The 17,201-nt window shown below is 40.1% G+C and overlaps 1 long non-coding RNA gene across 1 annotated transcript; it reads left to right on the top strand.

Annotated features, from left to right (window-relative positions):
• The first annotated feature begins 916 nt into the window (after nt 1-916).
• Nucleotides 917-5,656, top strand: LOC130272779 (uncharacterized). The gene is made up of 4 exons (XR_008843743.1): nt 917-1,019; nt 1,148-1,207; nt 5,164-5,327; nt 5,531-5,656. It is a non-coding gene; the product is annotated as an uncharacterized LOC130272779 (long non-coding RNA).
• Nucleotides 5,657-17,201: the final 11,545 nt, after the last annotated feature.

Genomic DNA, 17,201 nt, shown 5'->3' with positions numbered 1-17,201 from the left:
GCACAGGGACATTGCATCCCTGTGCGTCGTCGTCAAGGCAATGTCATTATTCTGGGGCCGGGCGCGAAGCGTGAAGAAGAGGCCCCCCCCGGTGAAGATGGACAGCCCGGAACGACTATCCCTCCCCACCGGACGGTCCTGCAGCACAGATGGCCCGGACCAGCTCACCCGAACGTCTCGCCGAGCGGAGGTGAGTACAAAACTTAAGGGGGGATGGATGATGACGAAGGCCCGGGCAGTGGTCTTCAACCTGCGGACCTCCAGATGTTTCAAAACTACAACTCCCAGCATGCCCGGACAGCCGATGGCTGTCCAAGCATGCTGAGAGTTGTAGTTTTGGAACATCTGGAGGTTCACAGGTTGAAGACCACTGTTAAATCAGACATTGACAAGCGGTGATCATGAAGGGGGTGGTGTGGGATGATGACAGGGTAATGATGAAGGGGGGGATGATAAAGGGGGGGTGATGACAGGGTAATGATGAAGGGGGGGATGATGACAGGGTAATGATGAAGGGGGGGATGATGAAGGGGGGATGATGACAGGGTAATGATGAAGGGGGGGATGATGAAGGGGGGATGATGACAGGTGATGATGATGATGAAGGGGGGATGATGACAGGGTGATGATGATGAGGGTGTTAATGACGGGGGTCTGGATGATGACAGGGGGGGATTATGTATTTCCCACCCTAGGCTTATACTCAAGTCAATTTATTTTTTTTTTTAATTTTTTTTTTTTTTTTTTGCAGAAGCAGTTACCGGGGTCAACATCTGAGGAATCAGAATCTTGACAAGGGACACATGCACGTGGAAGCTCAGGTGTGAGTGTTGTTTTTTCTTTTTGGAGTGATTATGAAATCACTTTTTATATAATTAAAATTTTTCCTATTTCTTTGACAGTCAGAATATATTCCACCCCATCCCCATCAGGAATCCGAGGAGGAGAGTGAGGACAGTGTCCCGTAAGTGTCGGCCCCCCAGGACTCCCAGGATAGGCCTTTCAAAGAGCCTGAACCAGTATGTTTTGCACAATTCTATTGCATCTTTTCAACATATTGTATACCGTATTTTAAATATAAATACATTTATATATATATATATATATATATATATATATATATATATTTTTTTTTTTTTTTTAATAGCGTCCTGAGCCTCAACCCAGAAGAGGAGGAATTGTGGTCCGTGGCAGAGGACTTAGTTGTGTGAGTATTTAATATAGTTGTTTTTTGTAATTGTACTTTGGAAGTCTGTTGCCCAGAGCAAGTAATTACATGGATTATTTTTTTTTCTTTTTAAGAGCCAATGCGATTGCTTGCCTAGTCAACTATATACCACAGTGTTTGCAAAACTATTAACAGAATATTTATAATTTCAGGTTTGGCGCTCGACCCGGTCGGGTGAATACTCAAGTGGGGCAGGGCGAGTTGGAGGTTATAATAGATGACAACCTCCTAATTAGTATGGTTGAAGCTCGTCCTGCCCTATGGGATTCATCTGACCCGAATCATGCAAAGCGCCAATACAATGGTTTTCACAAAGACCTGTCACATCTACAGGCACAATGGTTTCACAAAGACCTGTCACGTCTACAAGCATGATGATTTCACATAGACCTGTCACATCTACAGGCATGATGTTTTCACAAAGACCTGTCAAGTCTACAGGCACGATGGTTTCACAAAGACCTACCACATCTACGGGCACAATGGTTTCACAAAGGCCTGTCACATCTACAGGCATGATGGTTTCACAAAGGCCTGTCACATCTACAGGCACAAAGGTTTCACTAAGACCTGTTATGTCTACAGGCACGAGGGTTTAGCAAAGACCTGTCACGCCTACATGCATGATGGTTTCACAAAGACCTAGCACATCTACAGGCACGATGCAGAGCGGTGACGTGAATAGTGTGGGGAGATGTGACGGGAACGGACAGAACTTTGGACAGGGGACATGGACAAGGTAGTTGAGTGTATTGGGGCGTGGGGAAAGTTAGGGGGGTTGTGGGGGGGCAGCTGAGTCTATACAGAAGATCGACAGACTCCTTGCGGAACTGACACTGCTTCTCAAGGGTCAGTTGAGAATTAAACACGCTAAACGTATACCTAGTTAACACATGCTACTTGTAAGCACAGAATGAATCTAAGCTAAACATATGCACTGAACAAACATACTAACGTTATACACAGAATGTAACACACAGAAAGGTCTCATGCTGCCGACCGGAATACTTATTTGTCAGCAATAAGCATAGCATGCCTAGCCGCTGCCACATGCTTTATCACCCACCCCTCATAGTTACGTCACTGCAATCCTCATCCAGAAAACGATATCCCCACAGGCAAGTGCAAAACTCATGTTACAGTGTTAATAATGCTTTCCCCATAAGTTGGGAAACAACTGTGACTCTTATAATCAATGTGGTAACAAACAGGGGTCAAGTCCTGGGGAAAAAAATGTGGGAACTCACCCAAGATTTCCACTCAAGGGCTGGTCCAACAGGACTCCGGTTAATGGGAACAGTGTTCCTGCTGTGGAAAAGTGCAGGAATTCCGTTCCCATGTGTTCCTGCAGGACTTGAGCCCTGGATAAAACCTATGCGCTGATCTATAAATACAGTCAACAGATCTGTGATTTCTTGAGAACATATGTGAAAGTGTACAGGTGTGAATGATAAAAACATTACCAGTCGTGATGACAACGGAAACCAACCGCCCTCAAGGCGTGAAACGCTAAGGTCCGCAAGCCCGGGACCCCGCCGGCTTGGGCTGAGAGTCATTTCCGGGTACAGAGGAGCTATAGCCAATTACAATGGAGCCTCACTCGTTACCATGGTAGAAAAGGAGGCAATAACTCTAGCACAGCGTAGCTTCGGTCACAGCTGTGACTTACTGCGCATGTCACATCAGTATATGGAGATAGAGTAGAGGTAGAGTAGACAGAGGTGACGCGTTTTGGCTCGTCACAGAGCCTTAGCCTTGGTATTGAGGGGACAGGGCGTGACATCATGAAGAGCGGGGCTATGACATCACAAGCTCCCGATGCCGGCTCCAGCGTTCGGAACAGTTTGTTCCAAACGCTGAGCAGCGGAGTACCCCTTTAAGGTCAGGTTCTGAGTGTCCCTCCTCCATAAAATGTTTGGATACCGGTAGGTCAGCCCTATTTTTTCGTATAGTATAACGATGTTGGTTTAGTCTTGTTTTAAAATAACATTTTGTCTCGTCTCACCCACATAAATGAGGTAGCAAGGGCACCAGAGAATGTACACTTTGTGGTCACTTTCACATGTTAAGTATCGGGAATGTTTTGCCTGTCCTCAGATGTATAAATGTGTGACCCTTTTGGAGGTACTTGCAATTTATGCACCTTCTACAGGGAAAACAGCCTTTTGTTTACACTGTCAGGTTACTTTCTGTTAGCTCTAACATTAGCTGTAATCTTTGAAATTCCTCGGTCACCCGAGTCATATATTTCATGCCGAAAATTCATAAATGTTTACACAATCCCACTGGAAGACCTATAGTGTCCAGGTGTGACTCATTGACAAGCCATATTTCAATTTTTGTTGGCAAATTACTTAGGCCATATGTATATGGGGCCAAATCTTATTTGAAAGATACGGGTGACTTCCTAAATAAAAACAAGGATGGGATGGGAGGTCCCCCCCAACACGATTCTCGTATCTCTTGACATTACAAGCCTGTAAACCTCCATCCCTCATGATGGAGGTGTACAGTCAGCCAGATCATTCATTTCCTCTGATTTCACCACAGAACAGACTGAATTCCTAATACAACTGGTTACACTGGTACTGACTAAGAATTACTTTGTCTTTAATAAGGTGTACTATAATCAAATGACTGGGACAGCAATGGGGACAAACATGGCGCCCTCCTATGCGAACTTATATGTCGCATATCTGGAAGAATCACTCATCTTTGTATCTCCCCACTTTGGCCTCGTGCTAAAGTGGTTGAGATACATTGATGACATTTTCATGATTTTGACTGGAACACCTGAACAATTGACTGATTTTTTTGAGTTCTTGAATTCCACGACTACCAACATACGTTTCACCATAACCTCTTCCAGTGACAGTATACAATTCATGGACACTAGGGTATACATCAGTGACAATCACCTAGAGACTGACCTATTTGTTAAGCAAACAGATTGCAACTCCATGCTGCGATTCGATAGTAACCATCCCTGCAGCATGGTTAAAGCCTTACCTGTGAGCCAGATGGTCAGGGCAAAACGCATCATTAGCTCGGACGAGCGGGTATTGCCAGCATTAGACAACATGATGGAAAACTTCAGACGTAGAGGGTATCCGAAAAAATTGGTGACACAAGCAAAAGACAAGGTTTTAACCCTTGACAGACAGACATTACTACAACCTAAAGAAAAAAGCGGAGATGATAAGCGATTACCAATGGACCAATATATCCAACATTGTGAGAAAACACTGGCATATATTGAGCACGGGGATTAGTCACATACCCGAGTTCAATAATCCTCTGATAATGTCATACAAAAGACCCCCTAATCTTCGTGACCGATTAGTAAAGGCAGATGTCAGTGTCCAAAAGCAACACAAGGACTTTTATCAACTGCTAATAAGGGCTCCTTCCCTTGCCGTGTTTGTATAAACTGCTCATACATGAATAAGAGTAATGAATTTGTACACCCCACTACAAGAAAACGATTCCCAATTAAGTTCTACCACACCTGCAACACAGAGTGTATTGTATTTGAACTCCAATGTCCATGCAATTTGTGATATGTTGGCGAGCCCATTCATGAAGCAAAAACTCGGATAAATCAGCACCGCTACACTATTCGTAAGGGTCGTGCTGACTTGCCCGTCCCGAAACATTTCCTTGACAAGGGACATAATGAAAAGGATCTAAAATTCACAGTTGTCATCCACGTACCACCATTAAAACGTGGCGGCAATCGTATTGCCAAATTAAAACGTAAAGAACTTTGGTGGATCTACCAATTGGACACTTTGAAGCCACGAGGGCTCAATGTGGACTTTAAGATATCACATGAAATCTGTCAAACTTTAAACTCCGTTATAGCACCACTTATGTGTGTGGATCGTTACAAGTAATACGTTTTTATTAATTTTATATTTCTCTCTTTTTTATAGAGATGGGCCAGGTGATGGAGGAACACTCTGCCTAACCTGATCGTAAGGAATTCATGTGGACCAACCTCTCTTCTCCTAGTCTAGTGTTGGACCTAATCTGCAGAGCGCTGCACCCGTATGAACAGATGCCATCCGTTATGAAAACCCACTTCTTCAGAAATAAGGTTAGCACCAAAGCTATTCCCAGTTTGTTGCCTATGGTAACGACTGGGACGGCCAGTTTTTTGGACCCTGGGAGAGCCTTCAGTTATCCGTAGGCCTCCCAGACCATCTGTGCAGAATACCTATAAAGATGAATGCTGTGGGGACAAGCACTAGGAAATGGGCACTGTTTTTCCACACTCAGGATGGTTTTTCCACACTCTAGGTACACAGAGCGCATGCGCTGAGGCGAGTGTCTCTGCTCCACAGTAACGGCCATCACATGACATGCCACCTGATCTCACAGAGCGGAACGTCACTTCCGGTCCTGCGGACGGATCCCGGAAGCGCCTTAGCGTCCACGCTGAACAGCTGATGGATTCCATAGCGATCTGCGGTGAGTGTCCCGCCTCCCTTTGCCCACCTACACGCCATGCACTCTGCACCTGCAATCATATTATGGTATGCACTGTATTTATATATTTAACGATCGGAGATTATGCCGATGGTCCGATATATGTATCTTTCACATTGATGTATGCTGCTGTATATATGTGTCTCTTTTTATGCACTTTTTTACAATGTTTATACTAAATTGTTTAATTGATCATGAGGTCCTGCGTGACCATAAAAAGCCACAAGCTGTAACACTAGTTGCTTGATAATGATGGTGTGAGACCATTGATACGTCGCCCTCTCTGCACATTCAAGATGAATAAATAATCCACTATTTTCATCATTTGAGGGCCACAGAATTTTCCTTGGAATACTTGTGAAGGATCCTGAACCGGGATTCTTGCCAGTAGGCACCTACCCATACCCTCAGGAATGCTAGATAAATAGATAGATATGAGATAGATAGATAGATAGATAGATAGATAGATATGAGATAGATAGATAGATATGATATAGAAAGATATGAGATAGATAGATGATACATTGATATGAGATAAATAGATATATAGATAGATAGATATGAGATAGATAGATAGATAGATAGATAGATAGATAGATAGATATCCACTCCAAGAAGCAAAAAGCCGCAGCACTCCAAGGTACAAGGTGAATAAGATTTATTGACCCAACGTCAGGAACAACGTTTCAACTGCGCAATTGCAGTCCTTCTCAAGCTCGATAGATAGATATGAGATAGATAGATATGAGATAGATAGATAGATATGAGATAGATAGATTGATAGATAGATATGAGATAGATAGATATGAGATAGATAGATAGATATGAGATAAATAGATAGATATGAGAAAGATAGATAGATAGATAGATATGAGATAGATAGATAGATAGATAGATAGATAGGAGATAGATAGATAGATAGATGTGAGATAGATAGATATGAGATAGACAGATAGATAGATATGAGATAGGTAGATAGATAGATATGAAACAGATAGATGGATCTGTGATTGATAGATAGATATGACATAGATAGATATGAGATAGATAGATAGATACAGCATCTTGTCTAGATAGATAGATAGATAGATAGATAGATATGCGATAGATAGATATGAGATATATAGATAGATAGATATGAGATAGATAGATAGATATGAGATAGATATGAAATAGATATGAGATAGATAGATAGATATGAGATAGATAGATATGCGATAGATAGATATGAGATATATAGATACCAAAGCAGAAGGAGAGCAGCACATCCCCAATGTAAGGTGCATGGGTGCCGTCAGCATAGAGCCCAGGTTCAGGGGTCCACAGAATAGCAGCAACTCCATTAAAGAGCAAAAAGTGGATTTTTATTCACACAACGCGAGGCGACGTTTCGGTTTGCTCACCAAACCATTTTCAAGATAGTTGTGTGATAGAAATGAGATAGATCCCAATCACGGCCTTAATTTTACAATAAATCTTTAAGTTATGAAAGCTGAGTTGTGATTGGTTGATGTGGGTGAATAACTCCAGTTTATGTCTCGGACAGAATGATAAATCAGGGGCAGCGCGTTCATAATTCAGTCCTATGATATTAAGCCACAGACGACACTTATATCTCACCAATGGTGCAAACTTGAGGATACAGCTCTGCTACATCTGTGGGCTCTATCCTGCACCCCTGTGTCAGTCTACATTGTGATGATGATGATGATGATGAACTATACTCCACGGCAAAATTAACTCTGCGACACAAACACCTACGATCCAACAGGTTTCTCATATTTTATTGTAAAACCTCCATCTGCACACCAAGGTATCACGGTGCCAGATAACAAATTCCCCTCTGCTACATGTGTGTTTGTCAAATTGACAGCTCTCCCACACTGTCTGTATCTGAAGCGCAAATCTTGTGCTAAATAACAAAGTGAGCTCTGCTACACGCGCACGCGTCTCTTCATCCAGCAGTAAAGCGATGTGCTGCCTCCTTGTGGTGATGTCACTTATTAGTGTTTGGATAAATAGTGTCGCCTGATGGGGTAAGCACTGCACCGTCCTCCGCCCGACAAAAACCTCAAATGTCAGATGATTATCCGCGACGAAGCCGAGTGTAAACGTTTCCTTAACTTTGTCGCGGGCGACGCTTCTTCGATTAATCTTCCTCCTGATGCTGGTAGAGAAGCTCCTGACCTTATGTTTTGTTTACATGTTATTTCATGCTGCTCTTTTGTTACAATGTGTGACATTTCAAAAAATAAAAAATAAATAAATAAAACATAAATAAATAAATAAACAAAAAAATGCAATTTTCTTTCTTTCTATGATTGAGATTCTGGCGAGATTTCAATTCTGTGAGCGTAAAATCGTGAACAGTGATGGAAGATGCGCATCTGTGTGACATTCGGAATAAAAATATACATTCTATTGAATAATATATAACATTAAATAGAATATTATATAAAATTATATTATTTAAAATTATAACTTATTTATTTATTTATTATTTTTTCCTACCTACAAATATAATGCATGAGGGCGGTTCATTTTTCTTATGCCATCTCATCTTACTATATAGAGCAGTGTTTCCCAAGAAGTGTGCCTCCAGCTGTTGCAAAAGTACAACTCCCAGCATGCCCGGACAGCCAAAGGCTGTCCGGGCATGCTGGGAGTTGTGCTTTTGCAACAGCTGGAGGCGCACTGCTTGGAAAACAGTGATATAGAGACTGGTGTCAATTGTTGGCATCATTTTACCTCTAAAGAATGCAGAATAATGAATTAAGGATCAGTACATGATAAGTAATGTAATGTATGTACACAGTGACCTCACCAGCAGAATAGTGAGTACAGCTCTGGAGTATAATACAGGATATAACTCAGGATCAGTACAGGATAAGTAATGTAATGTATATATACAGTGACCCCACCAGCAGAATAGTGAGTACAGCTCTGGAGTATAATACAGGATATAACTCAGGATCAGTACAGGATAAGTAATGTAATGTAGGTACATAGTGACCCCACCAGAAGAATAGTGAGTGCAGCTCTGTAGTATAATACAGGATATAACTCAGGATCAGTACAGGATAAGTAATGTAATGTATGTACACAATGACCCCACCAGCAGAATAGTGAGTACAGCTCTGGAGTATAATACAGGATATAACTCAGGATCAGTACAGGATAAGTAATGTAATGTATGTACACAGTGACTCCACCAGCAGAATAGTGAGTACAGCTCTGGAGTATAATACAGGATATAACTCAGGATCAGTACAGGATAAGTAATGTAATGTATGTACACAGTGACCTCACCAGCAGAATAGTGAGTATAGCTCTGGAGTATAATACAGGATATAACTCAGGATCAGTACAGGATAAGTAATGTAATGTAGGTACATAGTGACCCCACCAGCAGAATAGTGAGTGCAGCTCTGTAGTATAATACAGGATATAACTCAGGATCAGTACAGGATAAGTAATGTAATGTATGTACACAGTGACCCCACCAGCAGAATAGTGAGTACATCTCTGGAGTATAATACAGGATATAACTCAGGATCAGTACAGGATAAGTAATGTAATGTATGTACACAGTGACTCCACCAGCAGAATAGTGAGTACAGCTCTGGAGTATAATACAGGATATAACTCAGGATCAGTACAGGATAAGTAATGTATGTACACAGTGACCTCACCAGCAGAATAGTGAGTACAGATCTGGGAGTATAATACAGGATACGTAATGGAATGTATGTACACAGCCATCTTTCCATCAGTGAAGCTTTTTCCAAAAATAAAGCACAGAAATGAGACCTCTGATACTAGAATTCCGTGAAACAATTTTATTGAACTCATTTTGCAATTCCAGTGGAATACAGTTACATAAATATAGCTTTGGAGTTGGGAAAATGGATATTTGGTCATCATGTTTGGTTTGTCATTCTTACATTTAGTGGTAATCTGAGATGTGACCCTTGAAAAGGTTCACACAGAATAGTCCATCTGACATGGCAGATATTCAGCACAGACCATTTGGCCTAGAATAAAGATCAATGTAAGGCAGCAAGGCCCTTGTACAACTTCTCCTCTCTTAAAAACAAAAAAAAATTATCCCCTTGGGCTAGAATAAGGAAAAATCAGTACAGGATTTAAAAAAAAAAAAAAAAAGTCTCAATGTGGACTGAAAGAGGGATCAGGAACAGCAACTATGGTAATATGTGTTCCTATGTAAGGTATGCCTGGCATTAGCAAACCTAGGACCACTAAACTTGGTTTTCTCATAGAAAGCAGAGCTGAAGGGACACACATGTGGCTCTTGTTCTAACAGGTTTATCTCCATCCCATAAGATAGTGTTTCCCAACCAGGGTGCCTCCTGCTGTTGTAAAACTACAACTCCCAGTATGCCCAGACAGCCTGTGTGATCCTCTACATCAGTGTTTCCCAATCAAGATGCCTCCACTTGTTGCAAAACTAAAACTCCCAGCATGCCCAGACAGCTTGTGTGATCCTCTACATCAGTGTCTTTCAAACTGTGTGCCTCCAGCTGTTGAAAAGCTACAACTCCCAGCATTCCCAGGCAGCCTTCCTGATCCTATACCTCTGTGCTATTCAAACTATGTGCCTTCAGTTTTTTGCAAAACTACAACTCCCAGCATGCCCGGACAGCCGTTGGCTGTCCGGGCATGCTGGGAGTTGTAGTTCTGCAACAGCTGGAAGCACCCCAGTTGGGAAACACTGCCATAAGAGTAAGGTTGAACCCAGAACTTTCTCCAACACATATTGGTTAGGAGATGACATGTGACCAAATTACCAAGATCTTAGATTAAGCATAAAACAATATGCAATTGAAATAAATACATTTGCAAGATTCTGCAGTACCTGATATATTTACATTATACATCCAGGAAAGCTTTATACACCCGACAACTCTCTGGTGGAACAGCTGTACTGGGACACCACAATGTCACTTTGTCCCGACGCTCAGGTCAGTGCATATTTATGAACAAGTCTTAAACCAACATCTAGTGATTCACGGCATATTTTATCACAGTCAGTGTAATCCATGGTCTGTTACATGTATTCCTGATTTATGACAGCATTTCCTATTCCGGTCACAGTCTCTATATTTATAAACACATTTCATTATTTTAGCCTTTTTTTCATAATTTCTTACACGTCAGCAGCTGTAGCTACAAATGCTGACTTTCCGATATGATGTATAATCTGCGGTGGAGTTGGAGAGGAAAGTGTCATGTGACTAAGACAACCGCTCTCGACTCTCCAAGGTGCCCGTCTCCTTGGGTTGGTGCAGACACTAAAACGTTACATGGCCATTAGGATGAAGGAAAGACGTTCATTCAGCCATCATGTTGTACTTTCCTTAGTAACAAGACCTCAAGTGAAAAGAAATGCACGATTTATCGTATTATAATGAATTATTAAATATTCGGTATCCTTTGGTGTTTGATTCATTCAGCTTCTTGTAATAGTAAAAGCACTACAAATAAAAAAAATCTATCATGCAGGTTAGTTGTGATCCCTAGGGGCGGGACCATAAGGGGTTTAACCCCTTAAGGACTGGTTTTTTTTCCGTTTTTGCATTTTCGTTTTTGGCTCCTTGCCTTTAAAAAATCATAACTCTTTCAATTTTGCACCTAAAAATCCATATGATGGCTTATTTTTTGCGCCACCAATTCTACTTTGTAATGACGTCAGTCATTTTGCCCAAAAATCTACGGTGAAAAGGGAAAAAAAATCATTATGCGACAAAATTGAAAAAAAAAAACGCTGTTTTGTAACTTTTGGGGGCTTCCGTTTCTACGTAGTACATTTTTCGGTAAAAATGACACCTGATATTTATTCTGTAGGTCCATACGACTAAAATGATACCCTACTTATATAGGTTTGATTTTGTCGGACTTCTGGAAAAAATCATAACTACATGCAGGAAAATTAATATGTTTAAAATTGTCATCTTCTGACCCCTATAACTTTTTTATTTTTCTGTGTATGGGGCGGTATGAGGGCTCATTTTTTGCGCCGCGATCTGAAGTTTTTAACGGTACCATTTTTGCATTGATAGGACTTATTGATCGCTTTTTATTCATTTTTAAATGATATAAAAAGTGACCAAAAATGCACTATTTTGGACTTTGGAATTTTTTTGCGCGCACGCCATTGACCGAGCGGTTTAATTAATTATATATGATACATATATGTTTATTTGATTATATATATGTGATACATATATGTTTATTTTTATTTACATTGTGTTTTTTTTTTTTTTTTGGAAAAGGGGGGTGATTCAAACTTTTAATAGGGGAGGAGTTAAATGATCTTTATTCACTTTTTTTTTTTCACTTTTTTTTGCAGTGTTATAGGTCCCATAGGGACCTATAACACTGCACACACTGATCTTCTATGCTGATCATTGTTATCCCATAGGGACCTATAACACTGCACACACTGATCTTCATCATTGATCACTGGTTTCTCATAAGAAACCAGTGATCAACGATTCTGCCGGATGACTGCTCATGCCTGGATCTCAGGCACTGAGCAGTCATTCGGCGATCGGACAGCGAGGAGGCAGGTAGGGGCCCTCCCGCTGTCCTGTCAGCTGTTCGGGATGCCGCGATTAGCCGCGGCTATCCCGAACAGCCCGACTGAGCTAGCCGTGAACTTTCACTTTCACTTTTAGCCGCGTGGCTCAGCTCTGAGCGCGCGGCTAAAGGGTTAATAGCGTGTGGCGCCGCGATCGGCGCTGCGCGCTATTAGAGGCGGGTCCCGGCTTCACTATGACGCCGGGCCCGCCGTGATATGACGCGGGGTTACTGTGTAACCCCGCGTTATATCAGAAGAGCAGGACCAAGGACGTACCGGTACGTCCTTGGTCCTTAAGGGGTTAAATGGGTACTCCGGTGGAAAACTTTTTTTTTTTTTTTTTATCAACTGGTGCTAGAAAGTTAAACAGATTTGTAAGTTACTTCTATTAAAAAAATGTTAAAGGGGTATTCCAGGTCAAAACTTTTTTTTATATATCAACTGGCTCCGGGAAGTTAAACAGATTTGTAAATTACTTCTATTAAAAAAATCTTAACCCTGCCAATAGTTATTAACTTCAGAAGTTGAGTTGTTGTTTTCTGTCTAACTGCTTTCTGATGACTCACGTCCCGGGAGCTGTGCAGTTCCTATGGGGATATTCTCCCATCATGCACAGCTCCCGGGACGTGACATCATCATTGAGCAGTTAGACAGAAAACTTCTGAAGCTAATAACTATTGGAAGGATTAAGATTTTTTAATAGAAGTAATTTACAAATTTGTTTAACTTTCCGGAGCCAGTTGATGTATATAAAAAAAGGTTTTGCCTGGAATACCCCTTTAACCTTTCCATTACTTATCAGCTGCTCTATGTTCCACAGGAAGTTCTTTCCTTTCTGTCTGACCACAGTGCTCTCTGCTGACACCTCTGTCCATTTTAGGAACTGTCCAGAGTAGGGTCAAATCCCCATAGCAAACCTATCCTGCTCTTAACAGTTCCTGACATGGACATAGGTGTCAGCAGAGAGCACTGTGGTCAGACAGAAAAGAAATTAAAAAAGAAAAGAACTTCCTGCGGATCATACAGCATCTGATAAATACTGGAAGGATTAGGATTTTTTTTAATAGAAGTAATTTACAAATCTGTTTATCTTTCTGGCACCACTCGATTTAAAGAAAAATGTTTTCCAGTGGAGTACCCCTAGGGGTTATTATCCCCCATAAGGGGATTTTAGTAGTACGTACCTGCCAGAACTGGGTATTTCCTGTTGAATTTTGTTCTCTAAACTACACATCCCATAGTACAGTGGGGAAAAAATGTATTTAGTCAGCCACCAAGTTCTCCCACATAAAAAGATGAGAGAGGCCTGTAATTTTCAACATAGGTTATAACCTCAACCATGAGAGACAGAATGGGGGGAAAGAATACAGGAAATTATATTGTAGGATTTCTAATGAATTAGTTGGTAAATTACTCGGTCAAATAAGTATTTGGTCACCTACAAACAAGTAAGATTTCTGGCTCTCACAGACCTGTAACTTCTTCTTTAAGAGTCTCCTCTGTCCTCCACTCGTTACCTGTATAAATGGAACCTGTTTGAACTTGTTATCAGTATAAGAGACACCTGTCCACAACCTCAAACAGAAACAGTATAACGGAAAAGGATTTCCCAGAATGAAGGCGCTTGTCCCGATGGATAGGAAAAGATTATATAACACTGATATCATAGTAATATATACAGTCATTATATAACACTAATAGTCATATATACAGTCATTATATAACACTGATAGTAATATATACAGTCATTATATAACACTGATAGTAATATATACAGTCATTATATAACACTGATATCATAGTAATATATACAGTCATTATATAACACTGATAGTAATATATACAGTCATTATATAACACTGATAGTAATATATACAGTCATTATATAACACTGATAGTAATATATACAGTCATTATATAACACTGATAGTAATATATACAGTCATTATATAACACTGATAGTAATATATACAGTCATTTTATAACACTAATAGTCATATATACAGTCATTATATAACACTGATAGTAATATATACAGTCATTATATAACACTGATAGTAATATATACAGTCATTATATAACACTATTAGTAATATATACAGTCATTATATAACACTGATAGTAATATATACAGTCATTATATAACACTGATAGTAATATATACAGTCATTATATAACTCTTATAGTAATATATACAGTCATTATATAACACTGATAGTAATATATACAGTCATTATATAACACTATTAGTAATATATACAGTCATTATATAACACTGATAGTAATATATACAGTCATTATATAACACTGATAGTCATATATACAGTCATTATATAACACTGATAGTAATATATACAGTCATTATATAACACTGATATCATAGTAATATATACAGTCATTATATAACACTGATATTAATATATACAGTCATTATATCACTCTTATAGTAATATATACAGTCATTATATAACACTGATAGTAATATATACAGTCATTATATCACTCTTATAGTAATATATACAGTCATTATATAACACTGATAGTAATATATACAGTCATTATATAACACTGATAGTAATATATACAGTCATTATATAACACTGATATTAATATATACAGTCATTATATCACTCTTATAGTAATATATACAGTCATTATATAACACTGATAGTAATATATACAGTCATTATATAACACTGATATTAATATATACAGTCATTATATAACACTGATATTAATATATACAGGCATTATATAACACTGATAGTAATATATACAGTCATTATATAACACTGATAGTAATATATACAGTCATTATATAACACTGATATTAATATATACAGGCATTATATAACACTGATAGTCATATATACAGTCATTATATAACACTGATATCATAGCAATATATACAGTCATTATATAATGAAGTTCATTATAATCTTTCGCTTACTGAGAGAAAAGCACTTGTAGAACTTCAATTGCGGGACAACATAGTCATCAAACAGGCCGATAAAGGGGGTGCTGTGGTGATCCTGGACAGTAGCCTGTACAACAAACTGAACACGATCATGCCTAATGATGTGTCCACGTACAGACCACTGTCTCAGGATCCCACAGCCCTGTTTAAATCCCAACTTACTTCAATTGTGCACCTTGGAGTGGAAAGAGGACATATCTCTTCTAAAATAGCAGAATATTTGGTCATTGACAACCCTGTTTTACCGTTTTTTCATTCGTTGCCGAAGGTGCACAAGGGGGTTTTCCCTCCCCCCCTAAGGCCCATTGTAGCAGGCATATCTTCCCTCAACGAACGGCTTTGTGCCTGGGTAGATTCCCTGCTTCAACCTCTCATTCCTAAAATGCCTGGCCATATCAAAGACACTAAACATCTCCTTGCCATGCTCAAGAATGTAGCTTGGGGTCCGGAATGCAGGTGGATTACGGCAGATGTGACCTCCCTGTATTCCGTTATCCCCCATAATCTAGCTATACAGGCGTTATCTTGGTTTCTCTGTACCTTTTCCTGCTATCCCTCCCAACTTTGTGAATATATTTCACTTGTGGTGGAATTTTTGTTGAGCCACAATTTTTTCATGTTTAATAGGAGGTTTTTTATTCAGGTCACTGGAGCATCGATGGGGCGAAGTTCTCCCCCTCTCTCGCCAACATATATATGTGTTGGTGGGAGAGGGGGACACTCTTCGCCCCCACTAACCCCTACAGTCACTGTCTCATTTGGTATGGCCGCTACATCGATGACCTCCTGTTTATTTGGGGGTCTGATGTGGCGGCCATACAGGGGTTTACTGAATTTCTTAACTCCAATGACCTGAATTTACATTTTACGGTGGCGTCCAAATCTGAGTCAGTCAATTTCCTTGATCTTACATTGCGGGGTGACTTGACTGTGGGCAAAATTCATACTACAACATTTCGCAAAGAAATGGCAGTTAATTCTATACTTCATGCCAGGTCCTGCCACCCCGCACATGTGATAGAGAATCTTCCAGTTGGTGAAATGATCCGCACGCGCCGTAACTGTTCCCAGGACAGCGACTTCGAATTCGAGGCCGTTGCCCTTGGTAACAGACTTAGACAATGACATTATCCAGAATGGACCATATCTAGAGCCAAAATTATTGCTGAAGGCCGTGATCATGACGAACTTGTGGTCTCACACAAATCCACCAGTAAAAAATCCCCCTCTTTAGTTTTTTCAACACAGTATAGCACTGATTTTACAGCTATCAAAAAAATCATTGAGAAAAACATGCCTATTGTCTACACTGATCCAGAATTCAGGGAAGCTCTCTGTGATGGCTTTATGTGTGTCTCACGAAAGGCCCCCACTCTCGGTCAAAAATTGTCACCGAGTTTATACTTGGAGTCTCCTTGTCAAAAACCAACATGGCTTAATCACCCTGGATCCTACAAATGTGGGTCCCAGAGGTGCATATTTTGTATATACATTTCACAACTCTACATCGTTTGTATCATCTAGCAACAATCAGACATATGATATTAAACAATATATAAATTGTAAAACTGTTGGAGTTGTTTACCTGTTCACATGCCGCGTTTGTAATGTGCAATACGTTGGGTGCACTATTAATCCACTCAAGGTGCGCATACGCAAACATCTGTCAGACGTTGCCCATTTCCAAAAGCGGCATGTCTCCATGGTAACAAAACATTGTGTAGACATGCATGAAGGGAATACCTCCAGCCTTATGTTACAAGGAATAGAAAGAGTGAATAAACCACTACGGGGAGAAGATTTGAGGCAAAAGGTCCTTGACAGAGAGATTTTTTGGATCTTAACGCTTCAAACACGTATGCCGCAAGGTTTGAACAGACGACTAGACACCATATTGCATTATT

The sequence above is a fragment of the Hyla sarda genome, chromosome 5 (assembly GCF_029499605.1).
Source record: "Hyla sarda isolate aHylSar1 chromosome 5, aHylSar1.hap1, whole genome shotgun sequence".
Taxonomy (NCBI): Eukaryota; Metazoa; Chordata; class Amphibia; order Anura; family Hylidae; genus Hyla; species Hyla sarda.
The sequence above is the reverse complement of the archived record's forward strand: the minus strand, read 5'-3'. Positions and strand labels throughout refer to the sequence as shown.